Source organism: Bombina bombina, chromosome 7 (genome assembly GCF_027579735.1).
Source record: "Bombina bombina isolate aBomBom1 chromosome 7, aBomBom1.pri, whole genome shotgun sequence".
NCBI classification, from domain to species: domain Eukaryota; kingdom Metazoa; phylum Chordata; class Amphibia; order Anura; family Bombinatoridae; genus Bombina; species Bombina bombina.
Window position 1 is genome coordinate 7338000 of NC_069505.1, and position 26768 is coordinate 7364767.

The following is a 26768-nucleotide window of genomic DNA, read 5'->3' on the forward strand; positions in this document are numbered from 1 at the left end:
TAGCAATTTTTCTATGAGCAGAGGTCCCGCTCTGCTGCAGTTTCCGTTTGGGCCGTTTACCTTCTGCAGTGCTGGGTTGTCATTATAGCATTCGTTCAGCTGCCATCATAACCTTGTTGGTTTCCATGGTTACTTATTTAATTAATAAATGTTTAACCTGTGACGGTTAAAAATTTTACCCACAAAAAGTTGTTGTGTTTTTATTATAGAGTTAAGTTGTTATATGTACCCTTCTACGGCTAGCGACCGATAAGCATTTAATCCCTTATGTTCCCTGGGATCCTCTAGGAGGTGCTAGAAGTGATAAAAATAACAAACCAAGCACACAATGCAATATTATAAGGTAATGTCTAAATAACACATAGACTAAATGTTATTCTCATAAAATAAAAATAGCTGGAGTATAAGCTGATATATTACCACTGGTACATATATGAGGGTGAGAAAGTCCAAATAAATATCAGCTTAAATCCTTGATGTAGGGAATGTGTGTTTGATTGTAGAGAAGATCCAGGAGGCAGCTCTCTAACAGCATACAATGATGGACGATCTGTTATAAAGATACAATAGATAGAGGCGCCAATGGTGCAAATCAATGAGGAATCTCAAGAGTTACCAGTAAGAGATATGCACAGGGTACTCACTTGTAGCAAAGGCACTCAATTATGCCCATAGGAACAGGCTGGATTTTTACAGCAGTCCAGCTAGCTGATCAAGGCCCCACGGACAACTCCAAGGGGATCATCAGGTCCAGAGTGTAAACCAAAAGGTATACAAGCAGGATAGAAGAGCTAGGGACTCACACCCTAATAGCAGCGTAGCACCAAGATATAGTGGACACTTAAAGTTGGTAAAATAAAAACAAATTTATTTAAAAATGGTAAAATACACAACTCATTCTTGTGCCAAATAAAATCTTGGATAAGAGGAGAAACAATGCAACGCGTTTCTCAGTAAAACTGTTTCATTAGGCATGACTCACATCAGTTTGTTTGATCCTTATATAGGGCTACGCTACTAACAATTCCCTTAATCCCACCCCTCTCAATACAAGTAGAACAACCAATCAAAACCCTTCATCTGCACACACCCCCTTGCTGCAGTGTTGTTTGGGCCATGTATATATGAAAGAAATATATGCTGAATGTTTTTTCATTAATGATAGTGAGCCCTATGATGTGCTCTATTGATAAGTATAATGATAGTGAGCCCTATGATGTGCTCTATTGATAAGTATAATGATAGTGAGCCCTATGATGTGCTCTATTGATAAGTATAATGATAGTGAGCCCTATGATGTGCTCTATTGATAAGTATAATGATAGTGAGCCCTATGATGTGCTCTATTGATAAGTATAATGATAGTGAGCCCTATGATGTGCTCTATTGATAAGTATAATGATAGTGAGCCCTATGATGTGCTCTATTGATAAGTATAATGATAGTGAGCCCTATAATGTGCTCTATTGATAAGTATAATGATAGTGAGCCCTATGATGTGCTCTATTGATAAGTATAATGATAGTGAGCCCTATAATGTGCTCTATTGATAAGTATAATGATAGTGAGCCCTATGATGTGCTCTATTGATAAGTATAATGATAGTGAGCCCTATGATGTGCTCTATTGATAAGTATAATGATAGTGAGCCCTATGATGTGCTCTATTGATAAGTATAATGATAGTGAGCCCTATAATGTGCTCTATTGATAAGTATAATGATAGTGAGCCCTATAATGTGCTCTATTGATAAGTATAATGATAGTGAGCCCTATAATGTGCTCTATTGATAAGTATAATGATAGTGAGCCCTATAATGTGCTCTATTGATAAGTATAATGATAGTGAGCCCTATGATGTGCTCTATTGATAAGTATAATGATAGTGAGCCCTATGATGTGCTCTATTGATAAGTATAATGATAGTGAGCCCTATAATGTGCTCTATTGATAAGTATAATGATAGTGAGCCCTATGATGTGCTCTATTGATAAGTATAATGATAGTGAGCCCTATGATGTGCTCTATTGATAAGTATAATGATAGTGAGCCCTATAATGTGCTCTATTGATAAGTATAATGATAGTGAGCCCTATAATGTGCTCTATTGATAAGTATAATGATAGTGAGCCCTATAATGTGCTCTATTGATAAGTATAATGATAGTGAGCCCTATGATGTGCTCTATTGATAAGTATAATGATAGTGAGCCCTAGGATGTGCTCTATTTATAAGTATAATGATAGTGAGCCCTATAAAGTGCTCTATTGATAAGTATAATGATAGTGAGCCCTATAAAGTGCTCTATTGATAAGTATAATGATAGTGAGCCCTATAATGTGCTCTATTGATAAGTATAATGATAGTGAGCCCTATAATGTGCTCTATTGATAAGTATAATGATAGTGAGCCCTATAATGTGCTCTATTGATAAGTATAATGATAGTGAGCCCTATAATGTGCTCTATTGATAAGTATAATGATAGTGAGCCCTATGATGTGCTCTATTGATAAGTATAATGATAGTGAGTCCTATAATGTGCTCTATTGATAAGTATAATGATAGTGAGCCCTATGATGTGCTCTATTGATAAGTATAATGATAGTGAGCCCTATAATGTGCTCTATTGATAAGTATAATGATAGTGAGCCATATGATGTGCTCTATTGATAAGTATAATGATAGTGAGCCCTATAATGTGCTCTATTGATAAGTATAATGATAGTGAGCCCTATGATGTGCTCTATTGATAAGTATAATGATAGTGAGCCCTATGATGTGCTCTATTGATAAGTATAATGATAGTGAGCCCTATAATGTGCTCTATTGATAAGTATAATGATAGTGAGCCCTATGATGTGCTCTATTGATAAGTATAATGATAGTGAGCCCTATAATGTGCTCTATTGATAAGTATAATGATAGTGAGCCCTATAATGTGCTCTATTGATAAGTATAATGATAGTGAGCCCTATAATGTGCTCTATTGATAAGTATAATGATAGTGAGCCCTATAATGTGCTCTATTGATAAGTATAATGATAGTGAGCCCTATAATGTGCTCTATTGATAAGTATAATGATAGTGAGCCCTATAATGTGCTCTATTGATAAGTATAATGATAGTGAGCCCTAGGATGTGCTCTATTTATAAGTATAATGATAGTGAGCCCTATAATGTGCTCTATTGATAAGTATAATGATAGTGAGCCCTATAAAGTGCTCTATTGATAAGTATAATGATAGTGAGCCCTATGATGTGCTCTATTGATAAGTATAATGATAGTGAGCCCTATAATGTGCTCTATTGATAAGTATAATGATAGTGAGCCCTATGATGTGCTCTATTGATAAGTATAATGATAGTGAGCCCTATAATGTGCTCTATTGATAAGTATAATGATAGTGAGCCCTATAATGTGTTCTATTGATAAGTATAATGATAGTGAGCCCTATAATGTGCTCTATTGATAAGTATAATGATAGTGAGCCCTATAATGTGCTCTATTGATAAGTATAATGATAGTGAGCCCTATAATGTGCTCTATTGATAAGTATAATGATAGTGAGCCCTATGATGTGCTCTATTGATAAGTATAATGATAGTGAGCCCTATGATGTGCTCTATTGATAAGTATAATGATAGTGAGCCCTATGATGTGCTCTATTGATAAGTATAATGATAGTGAGCCCTATGATGTGCTCTATTGATAAGTATAATGATAGTGAGCCCTATAATGTGCTCTATTGATAAGTATAATGATAGTGAGCCCTATAATGTGCTCTATTGATAAGTATAATGATAGTGAGCCCTATAATGTGCTCTATTGATAAGTATAATGATAGTGAGCCCTATAATGTGCTCTATTGATAAGTATAATGATAGTGAGCCCTATGATGTGCTCTATTGATAAGTATAATGATAGTGAGCCCTATGATGTGCTCTATTGATAAGTATAATGATAGTGAGCCCTATAATGTGCTCTATTGATAAGTATAATGATAGTGAGCCCTATAATGTGCTCTATTGATAAGTATAATGATAGTGAGCCCTATAATGTGCTCTATTGATAAGTATAATGATAGTGAGCCCTATGATGTGCTCTATTGATAAGTATAATGATAGTGAGCCCTATAATGTGCTCTATTGATAAGTATAATGATAGTGAGCCCTATAATGTGCTCTATTGATAAGTATAATGATAGTGAGCCCTATAATGTGCTCTATTGATAAGTATAATGATAGTGAGCCCTATGATGTGCTCTATTGATAAGTATAATGATAGTGAGCCCTATAATGTGCTCTATTGATAAGTATAATGATAGTGAGCCCTATGATGTGCTCTATTGATAAGTATAATGATAGTGAGCCCTATGATGTGCTCTATTGATAAGTATAATGATAGTGAGCCCTATGATGTGCTCTATTGATAAGTATAATGATAGTGAGCCCTATAATGTGCTCTATTGATAAGTATAATGATAGTGAGCCCTATGATGTGCTCTATTGATAAGTATAATGATAGTGAGCCCTATAATGTGCTCTATTGATAAGTATAATGATAGTGAGCCCTAGGATGTGCTCTATTTATAAGTATAATGATAGTGAGCCCTATAAAGTGCTCTATTGATAAGTATAATGATAGTGAGCCCTATAAAGTGCTCTATTGATAAGTATAATGATAGTGAGCCCTATGATGTGCTCTATTGATAAGTATAATGATAGTGAGCCCTATAATGTGCTCTATTGATAAGTATAATGATAGTGAGCCCTATAATGTGCTCTATTGATAAGTATAATGATAGTGAGCCCTATGATGTGCTCTATTGATAAGTATAATGATAGTGAGCCCTATGATGTGCTCTATTGATAAGTATAATGATAGTGAGCCCTATAATGTGCTCTATTGATAAGTATAATGATAGTGAGCCCTATAATGTGCTCTATTGATAAGTATAATGATAGTGAGCCCTATGATGTGCTCTATTTATAAGTATAATGATAGTGAGCCCTATAATGTGCTCTATTGATAAGTATAATGATAGTGAGCCCTATAATGTGCTCTATTGATAAGTATAATGATAGTGAGCCCTATGATGTGCTCTATTGATAAGTATAATGATAGTGAGCCCTATAATGTGCTCTATTGATAAGTATAATGATAGTGAGCCCTATGATGTGCTCTATTGATAAGTATAATGATAGTGAGCCCTATAATGTGCTCTATTGATAAGTATAATGATAGTGAGCCCTATAATGTGCTCTATTGATAAGTATAATGATAGTGAGCCCTATGATGTGCTCTATTGATAAGTATAATGATAGTGAGCCCTATGATGTGCTCTATTGATAAGTATAATGATAGTGAGCCCTATGATGTGCTCTATTGATAAGTATAATGATAGTGAGCCCTATAATGTGCTCTATTGATAAGTATAATGATAGTGAGCCCTATAATGTGCTCTATTGATAAGTATAATGATAGTGAGCCCTATGATGTGCTCTATTGATAAGTATAATGATAGTGAGCCCTATGATGTGCTCTATTGATAAGTATAATGATAGTGAGCCCTATAATGTGCTCTATTGATAAGTATAATGATAGTGAGCCCTATAATGTGCTTGTGACAAAACCAATCTCGCCACTGTACATTGGAGGGCCTGTTATGGAACATTCTTTGGGCTGGAGGTACATGGGCTTAAGGATACCCAGAGACTGCATGGAAATATGGAATTTTATATGCTGGACACCCCATGTACTTTCATACCTCTGTCTTATGTCTATGTCACCCTGTATCCATAAATACAGGATGGGTACAGGGTGTGAGTGCCCCTTGTGGGAGCAATTGTGACTCTATAAGCAAAGTGGGCATAAAAGACTTTATAGCTAATAAGAACTGTTCCTATATTCTGTAATAAGATGTATTCTATGTATGTTTAAGATCTGATTGTGTCTCAGGAGTCTGTCTGGGTAAACTGATTGTGTCATTGTGTGATTATGTTAACTAGACTGCTCAACATCAGATTGTCTGAGTAAACGTTCTTCCCTAGTTAATTAACTTAATATGTTAATCTGTTTTACCTGTGAATAGACAATTGTTTGATGCATTGTTCATATGTTTGCCTTACTGTTAAACCAATGCCCTTTGTAACCTGAAGCCAGGGTGTATAAATCTGTGTGCTGCCTTCAAATAAAGCAGATATTCTGTTTAAACCTGAAACTGGCTGGGTTGTGAATTGCTGATTGTCTATGCAGGACATTGTTCATCTGGGGTTAACCCTTGGTACACAGTTGGTACCGTAACATTGGTGGCAGCGACGGAATGAACCTTATCGCCCAGAAGAGCAACTACACAAGCCAGTAACCTCAGGAAGAGGGGGATTATTACAATACTGACTAAGATGGAAAAGAGAAAAGTAAATTTTGCAGCTTTTGAAAACTTCCTGGAAACAGAAGGAGAGATTGATGGGTACCTTGCGGATTTTGAGAGGCAATGTGCACTACACAAGGTACCCGCAGAGGACTGGGTCACGATATTATCTGGAAAATTATCCGGCCGGGCCAGAGAGGCTTTTCGGGCCATTCCAGATGAGGAAGTCAGGGATTATAATACTGTAAAAGAGGCTCTGCTCTCCAGGTATGCGGTTACACCGGAGGCATACCGGAGACGGTTCAGAGACACTGTTAAATTAGCTGGAGATTCCTACCTTGAGTGGGCATGTAAGGTGCACCGCACAGCAGCTCACTGGATAGCGGGGTGCCAAGCCATATCTGGGGAAGAGGTGCTGCAGCTATTCCTGTTGGAACATTGCTTCGACAAATTACCCGCAGGAGTTCGAGAGTGGGTTCGGGACCGTAAACCCTCCACCCTGCAGGAAGCGGCTCGCTTGGCAGATGAGTATACGGATGCCCGCAAACTGGACATTGCTACCACTAAGCCCCCTGCTAGAGTGGAGTACAGACCCCCAGTCACCCCAGCAGCTGCCAGTTACCAAACCCCGGCGCACCGCTATACCACACGGCCTCCGGCCACGAACTACCCTCAGAGAGCCCTGTTCAATTCGCGGGGCTACTCACAACCTATTCGGTGCTTTAGATGTAAGCAACTAGGGCACAAAAGACCAGAGTGTCCCCTAAACGCAGCGAACCAAGCGCAGTCCTGGAGAAGACCCGCCGGCGGAATCCCACGTAATCCTCAGCCTGCGGCCCGCTACGTAGAGGCGCAAGAATGCTGGAGCATCCTACATGAGGCAGACCTTGTGCAAGCTGCCCACCGGAATAACCGGCAACTGGTTAAAGTGAATGGGAAGAAGGTCAGTGGTCTACGGGATACTGGTGCTACCATGACCTTGCTTCAAAAGAACTTGGTGTCTGAGAAACAGTACACTGGAGACACTGTGGCTGTGAGGGTAGCAGGGGGCGATGTGTTCAGCCTACCTGTTGCCAGGGTACATTTGGATTGGGGAGTGGGCGCTAGACCTGTGAATGTGGGGGTCAAGAAGGACTTACCTGCTGATGTTCTTCTTGGAAATGACTTGGCCCCCCTTGTTTCTGCCTACGCTCCTATGGGTCCCGCTGATGTTAACTCTGTGACTACCCGTGCCCAGATCCGTGCAGCAGAGACTGACCCACCTGCTGCTAAGCCCCAGGACGCTGAGCTCAGTAAATCTCTATCCGCTATTGATATGTGGAGGTCCCGTTACAATGCGCTGATGAAGGAGAAGAGGAGCGCAGAGGAAAAAGCACGTTTAGAACAGGAATCTCTGCTAGACAAGCTGCACCGACAAACTGCAGAAAACACCAGCTTGAGAGTGGAACATGAAACATTAAAGACAAACTTAGTGACACTGGAGGAGAAGCTGACGCTGGCTCATAGTGAGGTGCAGCAACTCAAGGGCACCCTATGTCAGTATGAAGGGATTGTGGATACCTATAAAGAGCAGGTACAGAAAACTCGTAAAGAAGCTGATGGGATTTTGAAGGACTGTTTGGCCCTGGTCTGGGCACTGAGGAATTTGAACCCTTGTTTGTATGGACAGGAATTCTCTCTCATAACGGGAATACAGATGGATTGTCCCAGCAAACTGACATGCCTACCAGGCGCTCTGGTGGTATATGCCACAGTATATACCCTGGACAGCCGAGCATGACAAACCAGAGGGAGAGGAGTTTGATGGTCCTGTCCCCCAGCAACACGGCTGTTTAGCCAAAGGGGAGACGATTGGTCTCCCCCTCCAGCAGCACAGCTATGTATCCGAAGGGGAGACAGTCGGTCTTCCCCTCCAGCAACCAGGCTCCCACCAGGCTACTTCCATGGTAGTGCTGGCACCCGGGCAGAGTACAGCTGGTCTCTGCCCACCTCGCAACCCACCAATTCAGCGTACCAGTCCCCCACACAGCTGTGGTGAGGCACCTGGACATGGACAAGTTTTCCCCGTACTCAGGTGTAGTAACCATTTATTGTGGGTGGGCTGTACTACTAATTGTGTTTTATGGGTGGGTTGCTGGACTAACCAGGGCACTGACCGGCAGGAGGTCAGATACCCTGTTAGTCTGTTTGGAAAAGGGGAGAGATGTGACAAAACCAATCTCGCCACTGTACATTGGAGGGCCTGTTATGGAACATTCTTTGGGCTGGAGGTACATGGGCTTAAGGATACCCAGAGACTGCATGGAAATATGGAATTTTATATGCTGGACACCCCATGTACTTTCATACCTCTGTCTTATGTCTATGTCACCCTGTATCCATAAATACAGGATGGGTACAGGGTGTGAGTGCCCCTTGTGGGAGCAATTGTGACTCTATAAGCAAAGTGGGCATAAAAGACTTTATAGCTAATAAGAACTGTTCCTATATTCTGTAATAAGATGTATTCTATGTATGTTTAAGATCTGATTGTGTCTCAGGAGTCTGTCTGGGTAAACTGATTGTGTCATTGTGTGATTATGTTAACTAGACTGCTCAACATCAGATTGTCTGAGTAAACGTTCTTCCCTAGTTAATTAACTTAATATGTTAATCTGTTTTACCTGTGAATAGACAATTGTTTGATGCATTGTTCATATGTTTGCCTTACTGTTAAACCAATGCCCTTTGTAACCTGAAGCCAGGGTGTATAAATCTGTGTGCTGCCTTCAAATAAAGCAGATATTCTGTTTAAACCTGAAACTGGCTGGGTTGTGAATTGCTGATTGTCTATGCAGGACATTGTTCATCTGGGGTTAACCCTTGGTACACAGTTGGTACCGTAACAGTGCTCTATTGATAAGTATAATGATAGTGAGCCCTATGATGTGCTCTATTGATAAGTATAATGATAGTGAGCCCTATGATGTGCTCTATTGATAAGTATAATGATAGTGAGCCCTATAATGTGCTCTATTGATAAGTATAATGATAGTGAGCCCTATAATGTGCTCTATTGATAAGTATAATGATAGTGAGCCCTATAATGTGCTCTATTGATAAGTATAATGATAGTGAGCCCTATAATGTGCTCTATTGATAAGTATAATGATAGTGAGCCCTATGATGTGCTCTATTGATAAGTATAATGATAGTGAGCCCTATAATGTGCTCTATTGATAAGTATAATGATAGTGAGCCCTAGGATGTGCTCTATTTATAAGTATAATGATAGTGAGCCCTATAATGTGCTCTATTGATAAGTATAATGATAGTGAGCCCTATGATGTGCTCTATTGATAAGTATAATGATAGTGAGCCCTATAATGTGCTCTATTGATAAGTATAATGATAGTGAGCCCTAGGATGTGCTCTATTTATAAGTATAATGATAGTGAGCCCTATAAAGTGCTCTATTGATAAGTATAATGATAGTGAGCCCTATAAAGTGCTCTATTGATAAGTATAATGATAGTGAGCCCTATGATGTGCTCTATTGATAAGTATAATGATAGTGAGCCCTATAATGTGCTCTATTGATAAGTATAATGATAGTGAGCCCTATAATGTGCTCTATTGATAAGTATAATGATAGTGAGCCCTATGATGTGCTCTATTGATAAGTATAATGATAGTGAGCCCTATAATGTGCTCTATTGATAAGTATAATGATAGTGAGCCCTATGATGTGCTCTATTGATAAGTATAATGATAGTGAGCCCTATAATGTGCTCTATTGATAAGTATAATGATAGTGAGCCCTATAATGTGTTCTATTGATAAGTATAATGATAGTGAGCCCTATAATGTGCTCTATTGATAAGTATAATGATAGTGAGCCCTATAATGTGCTCTATTGATAAGTATAATGATAGTGAGCCCTATGATGTGCTCTATTGATAAGTATAATGATAGTGAGCCCTATGATGTGCTCTATTGATAAGTATAATGATAGTGAGCCCTATAATGTGCTCTATTGATAAGTATAATGATAGTGAGCCCTATAATGTGCTCTATTGATAAGTATAATGATAGTGAGCCCTATGATGTGCTCTATTGATAAGTATAATGATAGTGAGCCCTATGATGTGCTCTATTGATAAGTATAATGATAGTGAGCCCTATAATGTGCTCTATTGATAAGTATAATGATGGTGTTTGCGCTTGTAGTTTTTAATATCGCAAGTGGTTAATTTATACGTTTTCCCTTTCTTTCGTAATTTGGGCCTGCTGATAGGAGGATAAGCCTGCCTAGAGAAAGCAATGAGACAGAGGGATCTACTCCTGCCTAGAGAAAGCAATGAGACAGAGGGATCTATTCCTGCCTAGAGAACGCAATCAGACAGAGGGGACGTTACCTGTCTGATAGGTGCAGAGGGATCTATTCCTGCCTAGAGAAAGCAGCCAGACAGAGGGGACGTTACCTGCCTGATAGGTGTAGAGGGATCTATTCCTGCCTAGAGAAAGCAATGAGACAGAGGGATCTATTCCTGCCTAGAGAAAGCAATGAGACAGAGGGATCTATTCCTGCCTAGAGAAAGCAATGAGACAGAGGGATCTATTCCTGCCTAGAGAAAGCAATGAGACAGAGGGATCTATTCCTGCCTAGAGAAAGCAATGAGAAAGCAGCCAGACAGAGGGGACGTTACCTGCCTGATAGGTGTAGAGGGATCTATTCCTGCCTAGAGAAAGCAATGAGACAGAGGGATCTATTCCTGCCTAGAGAAAGCAATGAGACAGAGGGATCTATTCCTGCCTAGAGAAAGCAATGAGAAAGCAGCCAGACAGAGGGGACGTTACCAGTCTCATAGGTGCAGAGGGATCTATTCCTGCCTAGAGAAAGCAGCCAGACAGAGGGGACGTTACCTGCCTGATAGGTGCAGAGGGATCTACTCCTGCCTAGAGAAAGCAGCCAGACAGAGGGGATGTTACCTGCCTGATAGGTGCAGAGGGATCTATTCCTGCCTAGAGAAAGCAGCCAGACAGAGGGGACGTTACCTGCCTGATAGGTGCAGAGGGATCTACTCCTGCCTAGAGAAAGCAGCCAGACAGAGGGGACGTTACCTGCCTGATAGGTGCAGAGGGATCTATTCCTGCCTAGAGAAAGCAGCCAGACAGAGGGGACGTTACCTGCCTGATAGGTGCAGAGGGATCTATTACTGCCTAGAGAAAGCAGCCAGACAGAGGGGACGTTACCTGCCTGATAGGTGCAGAGGCATCTATTACTGCGTAGAGAAAGCAGCCAGACAGAGGGGACGTTACCTGCCTGATAGGTGCAGAGGGATCTATTCCTGCCTAGAGAAAGCAGCCAGACAGAGGGGACGTTACCTGTCTGATAGGTGCAGAGGGATCTATTCCTGCCTAGAGAAAGCAATCAGACAGAGGGATCTATTCCTGCCTAGAGAAAGCAGCCAGACAGAGGGGACGTTACCTGCCTGATAGGTGCAGAGGGATCTATTCCTGCCTAGAGAAAGCAGCCAGACAGAGGGGACGTTACCTGCCTGATAGGAGCAGAGGGATCTATTCCTGCTTAGAGAAAGCAGCCAGACAGAGGGGACGTTACCTGCCTGATAGGTGCAGAGGGATCTATTCCTGCCTAGAGAAAGCAATCAGACAGAGGGATCTACTCCTGCCTAGAGAAAGCAGCCAGACAGAGGGGACGTTACCTGCCTGATAGGTGCAGAGGGATCTATTCCTGCCTAGAGAAAGCAATCAGACAGAGGGATCTATTCCTGCCTAGAGAAAGCAGCCAGACAGAGGGGACGTTACCTGTCTGATAGGTGCAGAGGGATCTATTCCTGCCTAGAGAAAGCAGCCAGACAGAGGGGACGTTACCTGCCTGATAGGTGCAGAGGGATCTATTGATAAGTATAATGATAGTGAGCCCTATGATGTGCTCTATTGATAAGTATAATGATAGTGAGCCCTATGATGTGCTCTATTGATAAGTATAATGATAGTGAGCCCTATGATGTGCTCTATTGATAAGTATAATGATAGTGAGCCCTATGATGTGCTCTATTGATAAGTATAATGATAGTGAGCCCTATAATGTGCTCTATTGATAAGTATAATGATAGTGAGCCCTATAATGTGCTCTATTGATAAGTATAATGATAGTGAGCCCTATGATGTGCTCTATTGATAAGTATAATGATAGTGAGCCCTATGATGTGCTCTATTGATAAGTATAATGATAGTGAGCCCTATGATGTGCTCTATTGATAAGTATAATGATAGTGAGCCCTATAATGTGCTCTATTGATAAGTATAATGATAGTGAGCCCTATGATGTGCTCTATTGATAAGTATAATGATAGTGAGCCCTATAATGTGCTCTATTGATAAGTATAATGATAGTGAGCCCTATAATGTGCTCTATTGATAAGTATAATGATAGTGAGCCCTATGATGTGCTCTATTGATAAGTATAATGATAGTGAGCCCTATAATGTGCTCTATTGATAAGTATAATGATAGTGAGCCCTATGATGTGCTCTATTGATAAGTATAATGGTAGTGAGCCCTATGATGTGCTCTATTGATAAGTATAATGATAGTGAGCCCTATAATGTGCTCTATTGATAAGTATAATGATAGTGAGCCCTATAATGTGCTCTATTGATAAGTATAATGATAGTGAGCCCTATGATGTGCTCTATTGATAAGTATAATGATAGTGAGCCCTATGATGTGCTCTATTGATAAGTATAATGATAGTGAGCCCTATAATGTGCTCTATTGATAAGTATAATGATGGTGTTTGCGCTTGTAGTTTTTAATATCGCAAGTGGTTAATTTATACGTTTTCCCTTTCTTTCGTAATTTGGGCCTGCTGATAGGAGGATAAGCCTGCCTAGAGAAAGCAATGAGACAGAGGGATCTACTCCTGCCTAGAGAAAGCAATGAGACAGAGGGATCTATTCCTGCCTAGAGAACGCAATCAGACAGAGGGGACGTTACCTGTCTGATAGGTGCAGAGGGATCTATTCCTGCCTAGAGAAAGCAGCCAGACAGAGGGGACGTTACCTGTCTGATAGGTGCAGAGGGATCTATTCCTGCCTAGAGAACGCAATCAGACAGAGGGGACGTTACCTGTCTGATAGGTGCAGAGGGATCTATTCCTGCCTAGAGAAAGCAATCAGACAGAGGGATCTACTCCTGCCTAGAGAAAGCAGCCAGACAGAGGGAACGTTACCTGCCTGATAGGTGTAGAGGGATCTATTCCTGCCTAGAGAAAGCAATGAGACAGAGGGATCTATTCCTGCCTAGAGAAAGCAATGAGACAGAGGGATCTATTCCTGCCTAGAGAAAGCAATGAGACAGAGGGATCTATTCCTGCCTAGAGAAAGCAATGAGACAGAGGGATCTATTCCTGCCTAGAGAAAGCAATGAGACAGAGGGATCTATTCCTGCCTAGAGAAAGCAATGAGAAAGCAGCCAGACAGAGGGGACGTTACCTGCCTGATAGGTGTAGAGGGATCTATTCCTGCCTAGAGAAAGCAATGAGACAGAGGGATCTATTCCTGCCTAGAGAAAGCAATGAGACAGAGGGATCTATTCCTGCCTAGAGAAAGCAATGAGAAAGCAGCAAGACAGAGGGGACGTTACCAGTCTCATAGGTGCAGAGGGATCTATTCCTGCCTAGAGAAAGCAGCCAGACAGAGGGGACGTTACCTGCCTGATAGGTGCAGAGGGATCTACTCCTGCCTAGAGAAAGCAGCCAGACAGAGGGGACGTTACCTGCCTGATAGGTGCAGAGGGATCTATTCCTGCCTAGAGAAAGCAGCCAGACAGAGGGGACGTTACCTGCCTGATAGGTGCAGAGGGATCTACTCCTGCCTAGAGAAAGCAGCCAGACAGAGGGGACGTTACCTGCCTGATAGGTGCAGAGGGATCTATTCCTGCCTAGAGAAAGCAGCCAGACAGAGGGGACGTTACCTGCCTGATAGGTGCAGAGGGATCTATTACTGCCTAGAGAAAGCAGCCAGACAGAGGGGACGTTACCTGCCTGATAGGTGCAGAGGGATCTATTACTGCCTAGAGAAAGCAGCCAGACAGAGGGGACGTTACCTGCCTGATAGGTGCAGAGGGATCTATTCCTGCCTAGAGAAAGCAGCCAGACAGAGGGGACGTTACCTGTCTGATAGGTGCAGAGGGATCTATTCCTGCCTAGAGAAAGCAATCAGACAGAGGGATCTATTCCTGCCTAGAGAAAGCAGCCAGACAGAGGGGACGTTACCTGCCTGATAGGTGCAGAGGGATCTATTCCTGCCTAGAGAAAGCAGCCAGACAGAGGGGACGTTACCTGCCTGATAGGAGCAGAGGGATCTATTCCTGCTTAGAGAAAGCAGCCAGACAGAGGGGACGTTACCTGCCTGATAGGTGCAGAGGGATCTATTCCTGCCTAGAGAAAGCAATCAGACAGAGGGATCTACTCCTGCCTAGAGAAAGCAGCCAGACAGAGGGGACGTTACCTGCCTGATAGGTGCAGAGGGATCTATTCCTGCCTAGAGAAAGCAATCAGACAGAGGGATCTATTCCTGCCTAGAGAAAGCAGCCAGACAGAGGGGACGTTACCTGTCTGATAGGTGCAGAGGGATCTATTCCTGCCTAGAGAAAGCAGCCAGACAGAGGGGACGTTACCTGCCTGATATGAGTAAAGGGATCTATTCCTGCATAGAGAAAGCAGCCAGACAGAGGGGGACGTTACCTGCCTGATAGGTGCAGAGGGATCTATTCCTGCCTAGAGAAAGCAGCCAGACAGAGGGGACGTTACCTGTCTGATAGGTGCAGAGGGATCTATTCCTGCATAGAGAAAGCAGCCAGATAGAGGGAACGTTACCTGTCTGATAGGTGCAGAGGGATCTGTTCCTGCCTAGAGAAAGCAGCCAGACAGAGGGGACGTTACCTGCCTGATAGGTGCAGAGGGATCTATTCCTGCCTAGAGAAAGCAATCAGACAGAGGGATCTATTCCTGCCTAGAGAAAGCAGCCAGACAGAGGGGACGTTACCTGTCTGATAGGTGCAGAGGGATCTATTCCTGCATAGAGAAAGCAGCCAGACAGAGGGGACGTTACCTGTCTGATAGGTGCAGAGGGATCTATTCCTGCCTAGAGAAAGCATCCAGACAGAGGGGACGTTACCTGTCTGATAGGTGCAGAGGGATCTATTCCTGCCTAGAGAAAGCAGCCAGACAGAGGAGACGTTACCTGCCTGATAGGTGCAGAGGGATCTACTCCTGCCTAGAGAAAGCAGCCAGACAGAGGGGACGTTACCTGCCTGATAGGTGCAGAGGGATCTATTACTGCCTAGAGAAAGCAGCCAGACAGAGGGGACGTTACCTGCCTGATAGGTGCAGAGGGATCTATTACTGCCTAGAGAAAGCAGGCAGACAGAGGGGACGTTACCTGCCTGATAGGTGCAGAGGGATCTATTCCTGCCTAGAGAAAGCAGCCAGACAGAGGGGACGTTACCTGTCTGATAGGTGCAGAGGGATCTATTTTTGCCTAGAGAAAGCAATCAGACAGAGGGATCTACTCCTGCCTAGAGAAAGCAGCCAGACAGAGGGGACGTTACCTGCCTGATAGGTGCAGAGGGATCTATTCCTGCCTAGAGAAAGCAATCAGACAGAGGGATCTACTCCTGCCTAGAGAAAGCAGCCAGACAGAGGGGACGTTACCTGCCTGATAGGTGCAGAGGGATCTATTCCTGCCTAGAGAAAGCAATCAGACAGAGGGATCTATTCCTGCCTAGAGAAAGGAATGAGACAGAGGGATCTATTCCTGCCTAGAGAAAGCAGCCAGACAGAGGGGACGTTACCTGCCTGATAGGTGCAGAGGGATCTATTCCTGCCTAGAGAATGCAATCAGACAGAGGGATCTATTCCTGCCTAGAGAAAGCAATGAGAAAGCAGCCAGACAGAGGGGACGTTACCTGCCTGATAGGTGCAGAGGGATCTGTTCCTGCCTAGAGAAAGCAGCCAGACAGAGGGGACGTTACCTGCCTGATAGGTGCAGAGGGATCTATTCCTGCCTAGAGAAAGCAGCCAGACAGAGGGATCTATTCCTGCCTAGAGAAAGCAGACAGACAGAGGGGACGTTACCTGCCTGATAGGTGCAGAGGGATCTATTCCTGCCTAGAGAAAGCAGCCAGACAGAGGGATCTATTCCTGCCTAGAGAAAGCAATGAGACAGAGGGGACACTACCTGTCTGATAGGTGCAGAGGGATATATTCCTGCCTAGAGAAAGCAATCAGACAGAGGGATCTACTCCTGCCTAGAGAAAGCAGCCAGACAGAGGGGACGTTACCTGTCTGATAGGTGCAGAGGGATCTATTCCTGCCTAGAGAAAGCAGCCAGACAGAGGGATCTATTCCTGCCTAGAGAAAGCAGCCAGACAGAGGGGACGTTACCTGCCTGATAGGTGCAGAGGGATCTATTCCTGCCTAGAGAAAGCAGCCAGACAAAGGGACGTTACCTGCCTGATAGGTGTAGAGGGATCTATTCCTGCCTAGAGAAAGCAATGAGACAGAGGGATCGATTCCTGCCTAGAGAAAGCAATGAGACAGAGGGATCTATTCCTGCCTAGAGAAAGCAGCCAGACAGAGGGGACGTTACCTGTCTGATAGGTGCAGAGGGATCTATTCCTGCCTAGAGAAAGCAGCCAGACAGAGGGGACGTTACCTGCCTGATAGGTGCAGAGGGTTCTATTACTGCCTAGAGAAAGCAGCCAGACAGAGGGACGTTACCTGCCTGATAGGTGTAGAGGGATCTATTCCTGCCTAGAGAAAGCAATGAGACAGAGGGATCTATTCCTGCCTAGAGAAAGCAATGACACAGAGGGATCTATTCCTGCCTAGAGAAAGCAGCCAGACAGAGGGGACATTACCTGCCTGATAGGTGCAGAGGGATCTATTCCTGCCTAGAGAAAGCAGCCAGACAGAGGGGACGTTACCTGCCTGATAGGTGCAGAGGGATCTATTCCTGCCTAGAGAAAGCAATCAGACAGAGGGATCTACTCCTGCCTAGAGAAAGCAGCCAGACAGAGGGGACGTTACCTGCCTGATAGGTGCAGAGGGATCTATTCCTGCCTAGAGAAAGCAGCCAGACAGAGGGGACGTTACCTGCCTGATATGAGCAAAGGGATCTATTCCTGCATAGAGAAAGCAGCCAGACAGAGGGGACGTTACCTGCCTGATAGGTGCAGAGGGATCTATTCCTGAATAGAGAAAGCAGCCAGACAGAGGGGGACGTTACCTGCCTGATAGGTGCAGAGGGATCTATTCCTGCCTAGAGAAAGCAGCCAGACAGAGGGGACGTTACCTGTCTGATAGGTGCAGAGGGATCTATTCCTGCATAGAGAAAGCAGCCAGATAGAGGGAACGTTACCTGTCTGATAGGTGCAGAGGGATCTATTCCTGTCTAGAGAAAGCAGCCAGACAGAGGGGACGTTACCTGCCTGATAGGTGCAGAGGGATCTATTCCTGCCTAGAGAAAGCAGCCAGACAGAGGGGACGTTACCTGCCTGATAGGTGCAGAGGGATCTATTCCTGCATAGAGAAAGCAGCCAGACAGAGGGGACGTTACCTGTCTGATAGGTGCAGAGGGATCTATTCCTGCCTAGAGAAAGCAGCCAGACAGAGGGGACGTTACCTGTCTGATAGGTGCAGAGGGATCTATTCCTGCATAGAGAAAGCAGCCAGACAGAGGGGACGTTACCTGTCTGATAGGTGCAGAGGGATCTATTCCTGCCTAGAGAAAGCAGCCAGACAGAGGGGACGTTACCTGCCTGATAGGTGCAGAGGGATCTACTCCTGCCTAGAGAAAGCAGCCAGACAGAGGGGACGTTACCTGCCTGATAGGTGCAGAGGGATCTATTACTGCCTAGAGAAAGCAGCCAGACAGAGGGGACGTTACCTGCCTGATAGGTGCAGAGGGATCTATTACTGCCTAGAGAAAGCAGCCAGACAGAGGGGACGTTACCTGCCTGATAGGTGCAGAGGGATCTATTCCTGCCTAGAGAAAGCAGCCAGACAGAGGGGACGTTACCTGTCTGATAGGTGCAGAGGGATCTATTCCTGCCTAGAGAAAGCAATCAGACAGAGGGATCTACTCCTGCCTAGAGAAAGCAATGAGACAGAGGGATATATTCCTGCCTAGAGAAAGCAATGAGAAAGCAGCCAGACAGAGGGGACGTTACCTGTCTGATAGGTGCAGAGGGATCTATTCCTGCCTAGAGAAAGCAGCCAGACAGAGGGGACATTACCTGCCTGATAGGTGCAGAGGGATCTATTCCTGTCTAGAGAAAGCAATGAGACATAGGGATCTATTCCTGCCTAGAGAAAGCAGCCAGACAGAGGGGACGTTACCTGTCTGAAAGGTGCAGAGGGATCTATTCCTGCCTAGAGAAAGCAGCCAGACAGAGGGGACGTTACCTGCCTGATAGGTGCAGAGGGATCTATTCCTGCCTAGAGAAAGCAGCCAGACAGAGGGATCTATTCCTGCCTAGAGAAAGCATTGAGACAGAGGGGACACTACCTGTCTGATAGGTGCAGAGGGATCTATTCCTGCCTAGAGAAAGCAGCCAGACAGAGGGGACGTTACCTGCCTGATAGGTGCAGAGGGATCTATTCCTGCCTAGAGAAAGCAATCAGACAGAGGGATCTACTCCTGCCTAGAGAAAGCAATGAGACAGAGGGGACACTACCTGTCTGATAGGTGCAGAGGGATCTATTCCTGCCTAGAGAAAGCAATCAGACAGAGGGATCTACTCCTGCCTAGAGAAAGCAGCCAGACAGAGGGGACGTTACCTGCCTGATATGACCAAAGGGATCTATTCCTGCATAGAGAAAGCAGCCAGACAGAGGGGACGTTACCTGCCTGATAGGTGCAGAGGGATCTATTCCTGCATAGAGAAAGCAGCCAGACAGAGGGGGACGTTACCTGCCTGATAGGTGCAGAGGGATCTATTCCTGCATAGAGAAAGCAGCCAGACAGAAGGGGACGTTACCTGCCTGATAGGTGCAGAGGGATCTATTCCTGCCTAGAGAAAGCAGCCAGACAGAGGGGACGTTACCTGCCTGATATGAGCAAAGGGATCTATTCCTGCCTAGAGAAAGCAGCCAGACAGAGGGGACGTTACCTGTCTGATAGGTGCAGAGGGATCTATTCCTGCATAGAGAAAGCAGCCAGACAGAGGGGACGTTACCTGCCTGATATGACCAAAGGGATCTATTCCTGCATAGAGAAAGCAGCCAGACAGAGGGGACGTTACCTGCCTGATAGGTGCAGAGGGATCTATTCCTGCATAGAGAAAGCAGCCAGACAGAGGGGGACGTTACCTGCCTGATAGGTGCAGAGGGATCTATTCATGCATAGAGAAAGCAGCCAGACAGAGGGGGACGTTACCTGCCTGATAGGTGCAGAGGGATCTATTCCTGCCTAGAGAAAGCAGCCAGACAGAGGGGACGTTACCTGCCTGATATGAGCAAAGGGATCTATTCCTGCCTAGAGAAAGCAGCCAGACAGAGGGGACGTTACCTGTCTGATAGGTGCAGAGGGATCTATTCCTGCATAGAGAAAGCAGCCAGACAGAGGGGACGTTACCTGCCTGATAGGTGCAGAGGGATCTATTCCTGCATAGAGAAAGCAGCCAGACAGAGGGGACGTTACCTGTCTGATAGGTGCAGAGGGATCTATTCCTGCCTAGAGAAAGCAGCCAGACAGAGGGGACGTTACCTGTCTGATAGGTGCAGAGGGATCTATTCCTGCATAGAGAAAGCAGCCAGACAGAGGGGACGTTACCTGTCTGATAGGTGCAGAGGGATCGATTCCTGCATAGAGAAAGCAGCCAGACAGAGGGGACGTTACCTGTCTGATAGGTGCAGAGGGATCTATTCCTGCATAGAGAAAGCAGCCAGACAGAGGGGACGTTACCTGCCTGATAGGTGCAGAGGGATCTATTCCTGCATAGAGAAAGCAGCCAGACAGAGGGGACGTTACCTGTCTGATAGGTGCAGAGGGATCTATTCCTGCCTAGAGAAAGCAGCCAGACAGAGGGGACGTTACCTGTCTGATAGGTGCAGAGGGATCTATTCCTGCATAGAGAAAGCAGCCAGACAGAGGGGACGTTACCTGTCTGATAGGTGCAGAGGGATCTATTCCTGCCTAGAGAAAGCAGCCAGACAGAGGGGACGTTACCTGCCTGATAGGTGCAGAGGGATCTACTCCTGCCTAGAGAAAGCAGCCAGAAAGAGGGGACGTTACCTGCCTGATAGGTGCAGAGGGATCTATTACTGCCTAGAGAAAGCAGCCAGACAGAGGGGACGTTACCTGCCTGATAGGTGCAGAGGGATCTATTACTGCCTAGAGAAAGCAGCCAGACAGAGGGGACGTTACCTGCCTGATAGGTGCAGAGGGATCTATTCCTGCCTAGAGAAAGCAGCCAGACAGAGTGGATGTTACCTGTCTGATAGGTGCAGAGGGATCTATTCCTGCCTAGAGAAAGCAATCAGACAGAGGGATCTACTCCTGCCTAGAGAAAGCAGCCAGACAGAGGGGACGTTACCTGCCTCATAGGTGCAGAGGGATCTATTCCTGCCTAGAGAAAGCAATCAGACAGAGGGATCTATTCCTGCCTAGAGAAAGCAATGAGACAGAGGGATCTATTCCTGCCTAGAGAAAGCAATGAGACAGAGGGATCTATTCCTGCCTAGAGAAAGCAATGAGAAAGCAGCCAGACAGAGGGGACGTTACCTGTCTGATAGGTGCAGAGGGATCTATTCCTGCCTAGAGAAAGCAGCCAGACAGAGGGGATGTTACCTGCCTGATAGGTGCAGAGGGATCTATTCCTGCCTAGAGAAAGCAGCCAGACAGAGGGGATGTTACCTGCCTGATAGGTGCAGAGGGATCTATTCCTGCCTAGAGAAAGCAGCCAGACAGAGGGGACGTTACCTGCATGATAGGTGCAGAGGGATCTATTCCTGCCTAGAGAAAGCAGCCAGACAGAGGGATCTATTCCTGCCTAGAGAAAGCAATGAGACAGAGGGGACACTACCTGTCTGATAGGTGCAGAGGGATCTATTCCTGCCTAGAGAAAGCAGCCAGACAGAGGGGACGTTACCTGCCTGATAGGTGCAGAGGGATCTATTCCTGCCTAGAGAAAGCAGCCAGACAGAGGGATCTATTCCTGCCTAGAGAAAGCAATGAGACAGAGGGGACACTACCTGTCTGATAGGTGCAGAGGGATCTATTCCTGCCTAGAGAAAGCAGCCAGACAGAGGGATCTATTCCTGCCTAGAGAAAGCAATGAGACAGAGGGCACACTACCTGTTTGATAGGTGCAGAGGGATCTATTCCTGCCTAGAGAAAGCAATCAGACAGAGGGATCTACTCCTGCCTAGAGAAAGCAGCCAGACAGAGGGGACATTACCTGTCTGATAGGTGCAGAGGGATCTATTCCTGCTTAGAGAAAGCAGCCAGAAAGAGGGATCTATTCCTGCCTAGAGAAAGCAGCCAGACAGAGGGGACGTTACCTGCCTGATAGGTGCAGAGGGATCTATTCCTGCCTAGAGAAAGCAGCCAGACAAAGGGATCTATTCCTGCCTAGAGAAAGCAGCCAGACAGAGGGGACGTTACCTGCCTGATAGGTGCAGAGGGATCTATTCCTGCCTAGAGAAAGCAATCAGACAGAGGGATCTACTCCTGCCTAGAGAAAGCAATGAGACAGAGGGGACACTACCTGTCTGATAGGTGCAGAGGGATCTATTCCTGCCTAGAGAAAGCAATCAGACAGAGGGATCTACTCCTGCCTAGAGAAAGCAGCCAGACAGAGGGGACGTTACCTGCCTGATATGACCAAAGGGATCTATTCCTGCATAGAGAAAGCAGCCAGACAGAGGGGACGTTACCTGCCTGATAGGTGCAGAGGGATCTATTCCTGCATAGAGAAAGCAGCCAGACAGAGGGGGACGTTACCTGCCTGATAGGTGCAGAGGGATCTATTCCTGCATAGAGAAAGCAGCCAGACAGAAGGGGACGTTACCTGCCTGATAGGTGCAGAGGGATCTATTCCTGCCTAGAGAAAGCAGCCAGACAGAGGGGACGTTACCTGCCTGATATGAGCAAAGGGATCTATTCCTGCCTAGAGAAAGCAGCCAGACAGAGGGGACGTTACCTGTCTGATAGGTGCAGAGGGATCTATTCCTGCCTAGAGAAAGCAGCCAGACAGAGGGGACGTTACCTGCCTGATATGACCAAAGGGATCTATTCCTGCATAGAGAAAGCAGCCAGACAGAGGGGACGTTACCTGCCTGATAGGTGCAGAGGGATCTATTCCTGCATAGAGAAAGCAGCCAGACAGAGGGGGACGTTACCTGCCTGATAGGTGCAGAGGGATCTATTCCTGCATAGAGAAAGCAGCCAGACAGAGGGGGACGTTACCTGCCTGATAGGTGCAGAGGGATCTATTCCTGCCTAGAGAAAGCAGCCAGACAGAGGGGACGTTACCTGCCTGATATGAGCAAAGGGATCTATTCCTGCCTAGAGAAAGCAGCCAGACAGAGGGGACGTTACCTGTCTGATAGGTGCAGAGGGATCTATTCCTGCCTAGAGAAAGCAGCCAGACAGAGGGGACGTTACCTGCCTGATAGGTGCAGAGGGATCTATTCCTGCATAGAGAAAGCAGCCAGACAGAGGGGACGTTACCTGTCTGATAGGTGCAGAGGGATCTATTCCTGCCTAGAGAAAGCAGCCAGACAGAGGGGACGTTACCTGTCTGATAGGTGCAGAGGGATCTATTCCTGCATAGAGAAATCAGCCAGACAGAGGGGACGTTACCTGTCTGATAGGTGCAGAGGGATCTATTCCTGCCTAGAGAAAGCAGCCAGACAGAGGGGACGTTACCTGCCTGATAGGTGCAGAGGGATCTACTCCTGCCTAGAGAAAGCAGCCAGAAAGAGGGGACGTTACCTGCCTGATAGGTGCAGAGGGATCTATTACTGCCTAGAGAAAGCAGCCAGACAGAGGGGACGTTACCTGCCTGATAGGTGCAGAGGGATCTATTACTGCCTAGAGAAAGCAGCCAGACAGAGGGGACGTTACCTGCCTGATAGGTGCAGAGGGATCTATTCCTGCCTAGAGAAAGCAGCCAGACAGAGTGGATGTTACCTGTCTGATAGGTGCAGAGGGATCTATTCCTGCCTAGAGAAAGCAATCAGACAGAGGGATCTACTCCTGCCTAGAGAAAGCAGCCAGACAGAGGGGACGTTACCTGCCTCATAGGTGCAGAGGGATCTATTCCTGCCTAGAGAAAGCAATCAGACAGAGGGATCTATTCCTGCCTAGAGAAAGCAATGAGACAGAGGGATCTATTCCTGCCTAGAGAAAGCAATGAGACAGAGGGATCTATTCCTGCCTAGAGAAAGCAAAGAGAAAGCAGCCAGACAGAGGGGACGTTACCTGTCTGATAGGTGCAGAGGGATCTATTCCTGCCTAGAGAAAGCAGCCAGACAGAGGGGATGTTACCTGCCTGATAGGTGCAGAGGGATCTATTCCTGCCTAGAGAAAGCAGCCAGACAGAGGGGACGTTACCTGTCTGATAGGTGCAGAGGGATCTATTCCTGCCTAGAGAAAGCAGCCAGACAGAGGGGACGTTACCTGCCTGATAGGTGCAGAGGGATCTATTCCTGCCTAGAGAAAGCAGCCAGACAGAGGGGACGTTACCTGCCTGATAGGTGCAGAGGGATCTATTCCTGCCTAGAGAAAGCAGCCAGACAGAGGGATCTATTCCTGCCTAGAGAAAGCAATGAGACAGAGGGGACACTACCTGTCTGATAGGTGCAGAGGGATCTATTCCTGCCTAGAGAAAGCAGCCAGACAGAGGGGACGTTACCTGCCTGATAGGTGCAGAGGGATCTATTCCTGCCTAGAGAAAGCAGCCAGACAGAGGGATCTATTCCTGCCTAGAGAAAGCAATGAGACAGAGGGGACACTACCTGTCTGATAGGTGCAGAGGGATCTATTCCTGCCTAGAGAAAGCAGCCAGACAGAGGGATCTATTCCTGCCTAGAGAAAGCAATGAGACAGAGGGGACACTACCTGTTTGATAGGTGCAGAGGGATCTATTCCTGCCTAGAGAAAGCAATCAGACAGAGGGATCTACTCCTGCCTAGAGAAAGCAGCCAGACAGAGGGGACATTACCTGACTGATAGGTGCAGAGGGATCTATTCCTGCTTAGAGAAAGCAGCCAGAAAGAGGGATCTATTCCTGCCTAGAGAAAGCAGCCAGACAGAGGGGACGTTACCTGCCTGATAGGTGCAGAGGGATCTATTCCTGCCTAGAGAAAGCAGCCAGACAAAGGGATCTATTCCTGCCTAGAGAAAGCAGCCAGACAGAGGGACGTTACCTGCCTGATAGGTGTAGAGGGATCTATTCCTGCCTAGAGAAAGCAATGAGACAGAGGGATCTATTCCTGCCTAGAGAAAGCAATGAGACAGAGGGATCTATTCCTGCCTAGAGAAAGCAGCCAGACAGAGGGGACGTTACCTGCCTGATAGGTGCAGAGGGATCTATTCCTGCCTAGAGAAAGCAATCAGACAGAGGGATCTACTCCTGCCTAGAGAGAGCAGCCAGACAGAGGGGACGTTACCTGCCTGATAGGTGCAGAGGGATCTATTCCTGCCTAGAGAAAGCAGCCAGACAGAGGGGACGTTACCTGCCTGATATGGGCAAAGGGATCTATTCCTGCATAGAGAAAGCAGCCAGACAGAGGGGACGTTACCTGCCTGATAGGTGCAGAGGGATCTATTCCTGCCTAGAGAAAGCAATCAGACAGAGGGATCTACTCCTGCCTAGAGAAAGCAGCCAGACAGAGGGGATGTTACCTGCCTGATAGGTGCAGAGGGATCTATTCCTGCCTAGAGAAAGCAGCCAGACAGAGGGGACGTTACCTGCCTGATATGAGCAAAGGGATCTGTTACGGTTACCCTTAGTCTCGCTGAGAGATGGACCGCTTAGTAGCCTGGATTCCTATTGCTGAAGAGGGGAGAAACTGCTTTCCATAGTATTCTATATGAGTCTCGCAAATGTAGAATAATCCCCCTTAGCTGTAGTACAGCTAGGATACCCTTCTGCCCACAAAAACGAGTCAACGCTGCGATTGAGGGACAACCAAGAACTGAGGACTGGGATGCCCAGCCTGCTTTTTATTTAGGTTACATGCACACAGGGCACTCCCAGGGGGGGAAGCATAAAATCCCCCATCACACATTTAGACAAAGCCCTTGGACAGGCCACCGCAGATAACAAGTACACACAAGAAAACAATTGAGTCCTTCTTATCACCTAGCAGTGAATGCTTATCACAAACTTAATTACAGTACACAATATGCTAGGAAACCTGCCTCAGAAAATAGTTTTCTCAAAACTGAACAGAGTTAACCCTTTATGAAATGATACTTGTTACAGTTTTCTTGGAGCCCTTCTTAGGCGCTGGCTTGGCTGGTTCAGGCATTGCTGCTGGGAAATAAGTTTCTTCACAACAAAATAACTAATGCTTCTGTAACAGTGCTCCCTTTCTGTGGAACACTCTGGCAGACACGGTCTGACCCCTTTTCGGGGCAGACTAAGGCTGTCCAGACCGCTGGTTATGCGGGGCTGAGGTCGGTTTGTCTGGACAACCCGTCGGCGTTGCCATTCTGTTTCCCAGGTCTGTAAGTAATGGTGAAATTGAAGGGTTGCAACGATAAACTCCAACGTAATAGCCTGCCATTATCTCCAGAGACCCGGTTCAGCCACACCAACGGGTTATGGTCGGTGACCAGAGTGAACTCCTGCCCATATAAATAGGGAGTCAATTTCTTTAATGCCCACACCAAAGCCAAACACTCCTTTTCGACCGCTGCATAGCTGACTTCGCGGGGCAGGAGCTTCCGGCTGATGTAGGCAACTGGATGCTCCCCTCCATCTTCGCCTACTTGGCTGAGGACGGCTCCCAGCCCGAACATGGAAGCATCTGTATGGACGATAAAACGTTTGTTAAGGGCTGGAGCCGCCAAGACAGGAGCGTTAATTAGAGCATTTTTGAGAGCCTGGAAAGCCGTTTCACAGTGGGGAGACCACAGGACCTGTCGAGGTAAGTTCTTCTTGGTCAAGTCAGTCAGGGGTTTGGCAAGTGTGCTGTAGTCTGGTACGAACCGTCTATAGTACCCTGCCGTGCCCAGGAAGGCTAGGACCTGAGTCTTAGTGATGGGGGTGGGCCAATTGGCGACAGCTTCTATCTTGGCCGGCTCTGGTCGCTGCTTTCCACACCCCACCCGGTGACCCAGGTACTGTACCTCGGCCATCCCAAAGTGGCAT